Source organism: Petaurus breviceps, unplaced genomic scaffold, assembly GCF_028583685.1.
Source record: "Petaurus breviceps papuanus isolate PSGF00001 unplaced genomic scaffold, PetGlider_PUasm1.0 98, whole genome shotgun sequence".
Classification (NCBI taxonomy): domain Eukaryota; kingdom Metazoa; phylum Chordata; class Mammalia; order Diprotodontia; family Petauridae; genus Petaurus; species Petaurus breviceps.
The window spans coordinates 61448964-61456628 of NW_027187460.1; positions in this window are offsets into that span (position 1 = coordinate 61448964).

Below are 7665 nucleotides of genomic sequence, written 5' to 3' on the forward strand. Positions count from 1 at the left end.
CTCCATCAATTCCTATGACTCAGCAAACAGCCTCTGCCCCAGCCTGTTAGCAGAGGGCCCTGTGCTTTTGTAGGCAGGGCCTCTTGAGTGAGTCATGCACAGGCAGGGCCTGGCCTTTGGTGCTCCTGGAAGACCCCAGTGCACTCTCCAGAAAAGTAGGAGTATGGGCCCATATTCAAATTCCATTCTTTCTTTCTGCCTCATTTAACCTGTGGTGAGAGTGGCAATGAAAGGAATAGGGGAAAGTGATAAGAGCCTTTTTCTGCTTAGTATGCAAAATCAGTATTTAAAGTTTCTGAAGGAGAGTGTTGTAAAAGGAAGAGCCTATTAGGATTAGGATTCAGAAGATCCAGGTCTGAGTCCTGGCTCCATCATGGACTGGCTATGTCTTTCTCCTTACTTCTAAAACTCTGGTTTCCTCAAGTGTTTATGTCTATCCTGGCTATCTCTTGGGGTCATTGGGACAAAGAACTTATCTATTTGAGGTGCTTTGTAAATTTAAGTATTTTTTTAACTTGACTGGTCAGAATCATTCATAAGATACTTTACAGCTTAAGATTAAGTCTGCTCAACCCACAAAGAAGAGTTTTAATGGTTATACTCCTACCCAAATACAAAGTCTTTCGGCATTTAAAGCTTTTCACAGGCTGGACCCTTCCTGCCTTTCTAGTTTTCTTGAAATCTTCTTTGCTCCCTGCACTCTACAATCTAGCTATATATAACAAGCCTACATGCCATCCCTTAACTGACTCCATCTGACATCTCTCAAATTCACACAACACTCCAGTTGTTCCTGGAATGCTCTCCCTCTTTGCTTCTGCTTCTTAGAATCCTTAACTTCAAGGTTCAGCCCATGTTTGACCTACTCTCCTAAATGCCCCTCCTTTCAAAAATTGTGTAAGGGAGAAAAGGGAACAAACTGTAAGCCAACTGTAAAAGATGCTATCACAGATAGGTAATTACTTTATGAGGCATAAATTAGTCCCTTGAATGAACAAGGAAAAAAAAAATGAGCTAGGATGAAGGATAATAAGCCACACCTCTATATGATTCTAAAGGTCAGTTCTAAAACCAAACAGACCAATTCAAAGAGGAGTCCAATTCCTGACAAAATGAACAGAAGAAACATGGAGCTGGAAAATAAGAAGCTATAAGAAGCCATTGAGTTCTGAGAGAGCAGAAGTATTAGGCAAAAGCAACAGACATAAAGAGAGGGTCCAAGATCTTGGAATGGAGGCTGCTTGGGCCAATCAGGCATCAAAACAAAACAAAACAAAAGAAGCAAAAAAAAATCTGTGTTGCTGAAACATTCCTCCTATGGACCCCAAGGTAGTCATCTTGTATTTCCTTTCTCTCTTTGAGTTTCTTTATGGAAGTCTGAACCCTTTTCCTCTGGGCTTGGGGTTGGGGATTGGGAGAGGTGGCAGGGGTAGTTTGTTTATCATGCTTTGTGTTAGATGCTTACTTTGTCTTTATAAATAGTAATAATCATCAGCAATTCCTATTCCAGAACTGGAAATAGACTTGGGAAGAAGCAACTAAAGGAGGAAACATCCCCCAAAAAGAACTACAGAGAGAAAGATCTTCCAGTAAAATGCTTTGCCAGAGGTACCATCTCTGACTAGGGGCTCAGAGCTAACAAACAGACAAAGAGAATTATAGATTTATGGATACTTTCCTATTACTTCTCAAAGTGAAGGAGCACCATGTGTAGCATGTTTAGGCATTTAATGAATACTTGTTGATTGAGTGTTGAGTAGTAATGTGTTGCAATTTATTTATAGCAGACACATGTCTTTCCATTGTCCTTCATGTTCCCTGTTATTTTTGTTCTTCTGAGATTCAGAGCTATATAGTTTCATCAAGAGAACATTGGTATCAAGAAGATGGGTTTTAGGGGTGGCCAGGTGGCTCAGCGAGTAAGAGCACCGGCTCCAGTGTTGGGATAACCTGGAGATCGAATCCCGGGCTCAGACACTCAGCACCACACCCAGAAATAACTGGCCGTGTAACCTTGAGCAAGTTACTTAACCCCGATTGCTTAAAAATTTAAAAAAAAAAAAGAAGATGGGTTTTGTGGTAATGAATAGAATTGAAAATATTGTCTGAACATACGTAGGATCTAGTTCAATCCTGTCCTATTCAATTCTGGTCTTAGCAAACTGTCCATTTTTGTTGTTGTTCAGTCATTTGAATTGTGTCCTGCTCTTGGTGACCATCTTACAATCTATCTAATTACTCTGCCTTCTAGACCCCTGAGGATTTTTATCTGCCTATTAACTAACTTTTATTATAAGTGCTGTCTTTCTCAAATAGAATATGAGCTCCTTCAAAACAAAAACTCATTTTTGTGAGTCTGTCTCACTTTTCTATATGTATCCTCAGTGTTTAGTACTTAATAAGTGCTTAATAATTTTAAAAATTTATTCATGCATTTAGCTTCTTATCTTACCCTGAACCAGACCCCCATGGTACTTCCCATCCCCATCCCACATGAGCTGTGATCAGTCATTATCTTTATCTCCCTCCCATAGGAACCTTGAACTCTGCCCCTGGGAACCTAGGCTCTTATAGGTAAGCTCTAACCTCATCTTGTGTCAAACCTGGCCTCTATACTATACCTCTGTATGCACTGTCCCTCCTCTTCCTTCCAACTTTCCTTTATGTAGTGTCTTCTCCATTAGAATATGTTCCTGAGAGGAAGGTCTATTTTGCTACCTTGTGTTTGGTTTCCTAGATAATGACTGGCACATAATACAAAGCAAGCACTTAACACATGTTTTGTCTGCCTCCTGCCTGCCTGTCTCTGTCTCTCTGTCTCTGTTTCTCTCTGTTTTTCTCTGTTTCTGTCGATTTCTCTCCATCTGGGCAAAGAGTCAGTATTAAGGTAAGTGGGAAATAGAAGTGTGTAGAGATCATCCTATCACTTCTTTAAAACTAATAGATACATAAATGTTATGCCCTCTAATTGAATATAAACTCCTTAAGGACAGGCATGGTTCTTTTGTATCCTCAGTCTCTTACTGCATCTTGTATATAATAACCTAATAAATGCTTGTTGAATGCAACTTAACTGAATCCTTAAACATTTATTTGTAAGTATTTGTCTTATCGTGATCCAGGTGTTCTTCACGATAATAATAACCTCACACTTGTGTGATATTTTTTTCCTCACAAGAATTCAAGACAATTTATAACCTTCTTAGTAGTTCCCACCCTTTTTTTTTAACCCAACATAAGGAGGAAAAGCCTATAAGCTCAATAGCAAGTTGGATTTTTACCTATGCCTGCAGCATGGGGCAAAGTGTCAAGACCAATGAGGCAAGATGCAAAATCACACATCTGGCAAGACAAGAAAAACAAATTCAGCACCTCAGTCCTTGCAGGAGAGATCCCAAGTCTAGCTGCCTGAGTGTCTAAATTTAGGGGTCCCCAAGAAAAGCGGTCTCTAGAAGAATCTGGACAAAGGAAAGAATTTCCCAAGGATTCAAAATTCAGACTGTGGGATTTAAGCCTTTATTGGTAAATTATTCAGTTGAAAATATCATATTCAGAGACAGAAAAAAGATTTGTTTAATAGAAAGCTCATTGGATCTGGAGCCAAGGTACCTGGGTTCAGTTCCAGCAATTCTAGTTCATTATTTACCTGTGTAATCTTTTTTTCCCCCTTTTGATTAATTTATTTTAGTCTTCAACATTCATTTCCACAAGATTTTGAGTTTCAAGTTTTTCTCCATTTCTCCCATCCCTCCCACCCCAAGATGGCATTCTGATTACCCCTTCCCCTAGTCTGCCCTCCCCTCTATCATCCTACCCCTCTTCTATTCCCCTCCCCCTCACTTTCTTGTAGGGCAAGATAGAGTTCTATACCCCATGGCCTATATATCTTATTTCCCAGTTGCATGTAAAAATTTTTTTTAAATGTTTGTTTTTAACACTTTGAGTTCCAAATTCCCTCCCTTCTTCCTTCTCCACCCACTCTCATTGAGAAGGCAAGCAAGTCAATATAGGTTATACATGTATAGTTATGCAAAAAACTTCCACAATAGTCATGTACTTGCAAAAGACTAACTATATTTCCCTCCATCCTATCCTGCCCCCCATTTATTCTATTCTCTCCTTTGATCCTGCCCTTTTTCAAAAATTTTTGCTTCTGACTACCACCTTACCCAATCTGACCCCCCCTCTATCTTTCTCCCCCCCCCCCCATATCCTCTTCTCCCTACTTTCCTGTAGGGTAAAATACTCAATTGAGTGTGTATGTCATTCCCCCAGTAAGCCAGATATGATGAGAGTAAGATTGACTCATTCCCTCTTACCTCCCCCCTCTTCCACTCCATTGTAAAAGCTTTTTCTTAGCTCTTTTATGTGAGATAATTTACCCTATTTGATCTCTCCTTTCTCCTCCCAATATATTCCTCTCTTACCCCTTAATTTTATTTTTTAGATATCATCCCTTCATAATCAACTCAACCTGTGCCCTCTGTCTATATATAGATTCCCTCCAACTACCCTAATATTGAGAAAGGTCTCATGAGTTACAAATATCATCTTTCCATGTAGGAATGTAAACAGTTCAACTTTAATAAATCCCTTATGATTTCTCTTTCCTGTTTACCTTTTCATGTTTCTCTTGATTCTTATATTTGAAAGTCAAACTTTCTATTCAGCTCTGGTTTTTTCATCAAGAATGCCTGAAAGTCTTCTATTTTATTGAATATCCATTTTTCCCCCTGAAGTATTATATTATACTCAGTTTTGCTGGGTAGGTGATTCTTGGTTTTAATCCTAGCTCCTTTGACCTCTGGAATATCATATTCTAAATTCTCAAAACCCTTAATGTAGAAGCTGCTAGATCTTGTGTTATCCCAATCGTGTTTTCACAATACTAGAACTTAATCTTTCTGGCTGCTTGCAATATTTTCTCCTTGATCCGGGAACTCTGGAATTTAACTACAATATTCCAAGGAGTTTTCTTTTGGGGATCTCTTTCAAGAGTTGAACTGTAGATTCTTTCAATTTCTATTTTACCTTCTGGTTCTAGAATACCAGGCCAGTTTTCCTTGATAATTTTTTGAAAGATGATGTCTAAGCTCTATTTTTGATCATGGCTTTTAGGTAGTCCAATAATTTTTAAATTATCTCTCCTGGATCTATTTTTCAGGTCAGTGGTTTTCCCAATGAGATATTTCACATTGCCTTCTATTTTTTTGTTTGTTTGTTTGTTTGGATTTGGTTTATAGCATCTTGATTTCTCAAAGAGTCATTAGCTTCCTTTTGCTCCATTCTAACTTTTAAGGAATTATTTTCTCCAGTGAGCTTTTGGACCTCCTTTTCCACATGGCCAATTCTGCTTTTTAAGGTATTCTTCTCCTTATTGGCTTTTTGGACCTCTTTTGCCATTTGGGCTAGTCTATTTTTTAAGGTGTTATTTTTTTTTCAGTATTTCTTTGGGTTTCCTTTAGCAAGCTGTTAACATGTTTTTAATGATTTTCTTGCATCACTCTCATTTGTCTTCCTAATTTTTCCTCTACTACTCTTACTTGATTTTCAAAATCCTTTTTGAGCTCTTCTATGGCCTACAACCAATTCATATTTTTCTTGGAGGCTTTGATGTAGAACCTTTGACTTTGTTGTCTTCTTCTGGTTGTAGGTTTTTATCTTCTTTGTCACCAAAGTAAGATTCTATAGTCTGATTTTTTTCCCTCTGTTCACTCATTTTCCCACAAATACTTGACTTTCTAACTCTTTTTTAAGGTAGGACTCTGCTTCCAGTGTATAGGGCAAACTTCAGGGGTTTTGTATAGCTATTTTCAGAGATGTTTCTAAAGGCCTATAAATTTTCAGTTCTTCCTAGCTGGTATGAACAAAGGAGAGGTGTTTATTTCTTTCCTGGACTGTGCTTTGGTCTGTGAGTTATCACAAGCACTCTTTTCTGCCTTGGAACTGTAAGTAAGATCCTTCTCTACTACACCACAAGCTCCACCACACCAGCGCTCCTCCTCTCCCAAGGACTGCCACCCAGGACTGGGACCTAGATCCAAGCATGGACAAAGCAAGAGAATCCTGCTTCAGCACCAGCAAAGAGATACCTGCAATCCCCCTCTGATCAGCCACTGGATCCCCATACTGCCTATGGGCTGGGCATTCCAGAAGCAGCTGCTGCTGGACTGCACTCCTCTCTCACAAAGGTCCGACAGAGTTTTCCCACTGAACTCCTATGCTGTCTTTGACGTTTGTGGGGTGAAAAGTCCAGATACCACCACAACTGCCAGTGATTCAGTGCCCTGAGATCTGCTCCAGCCCCATCTATGCTGGTACAATCCACACTGCACTGTGCTCCACTCCCATTCTAGTGTGATAGACCCTATTTCCCTTCCAGGCTGTCTTCAGCTGGAAATTTGTTTTATTCTGTCACTTTGTGGGTTTGTTTAGAGTCATTTTTTACAGGTATTTGGTGGGGCTTAGGGGAGATCTCAAGCAAGTCCTTGCTCTTACTCTGCCATCTTGGCTCTGCCCTGCCCCCCACCTGTGTAATCTTTAGCAAGTCTTTTCTCTCTCAGTCTCACTTTTCTCATCTGCAAAATGAAGGGGCTAGATGAAAAGATCCAGCTAGGTAGCACAATGGAGAGAGTACTTGACTTACAGTCAAGAAAACTTGAGTTCAAATCCACTCTCAGAGAGTTAGCAGCTGTGAGCTGCTAGGGTATAGTGGATAGACCTCTCACTACCCCCAGTTAGGAAGAAAAGAGTTCAAATCCAGCCTCAGATACTTACTAGCTTGCACTTAACCTCATTTACCTCAGTTTCCTCATCTGTAAATGAGTTGGAGAAGGAAATAGCAAACCACTCCAGTGTCTTTGCCAAGAAAATCCAAAATGGAATCACGAAGAAGTAGATAAGACCAAAACAAGTGAACAACCACAGTCTCTTAACCACTCCCAACCTCAATGTTCTAGTCTATAAAATCAGGGGGTTGTACTCAGTGGCCTCTGAGGTACCTTCTGACTCTAAATCTATGATCTTAGGGCCTCTAAGTGCTAGATGCTATGAGTTATTTCCAGGGCATCCTAAGGGGGTGGGAAACAACGTTCAAAATCCTGAAGATGAAAATGAACCCAGAACCTGTGAGTCCTGATGAAAAGCCAGGAGGGTTCCTTCATTGGTTTAAAGATTTAGAACTGAAAGGCATCTTAGATCATATAATTTATTCCCCTAACTTCACAGAGGAGGTCTGTCCAGAGAACAGTGAAGTGATTTGTCCAGCATCAAACAGGTGATACTAAACAGGTTCTAATATGTTCTAGGAAAGTGTGAGTGCCACGCTATCTTGTGGCACACAGAGCATGGTCAGTATATGTCAGCATCCCTAGACATACCGTAACCACCTTCTATACATGCCTATGATTCTTCTCATAGAAAACAGATTCATTTAGAACTCTTTTTTTAATTTCCAAAATTTTCTGTGTAAGGAAATAAATTTGACACATCTACAAATGTCCCTTATTTCAAAACAATGTAATGGATGAAACACACAAAGAAAACATACATGATAGGGGCAGCCAGGTGGCTCAGCGAGTAAGAGCACCGGCTCCAGTGTTGGGATGACGTGGAGATCAAATCCCAGGCTCAGACACTCAGCACCACACCCAGAAATAACTGGTC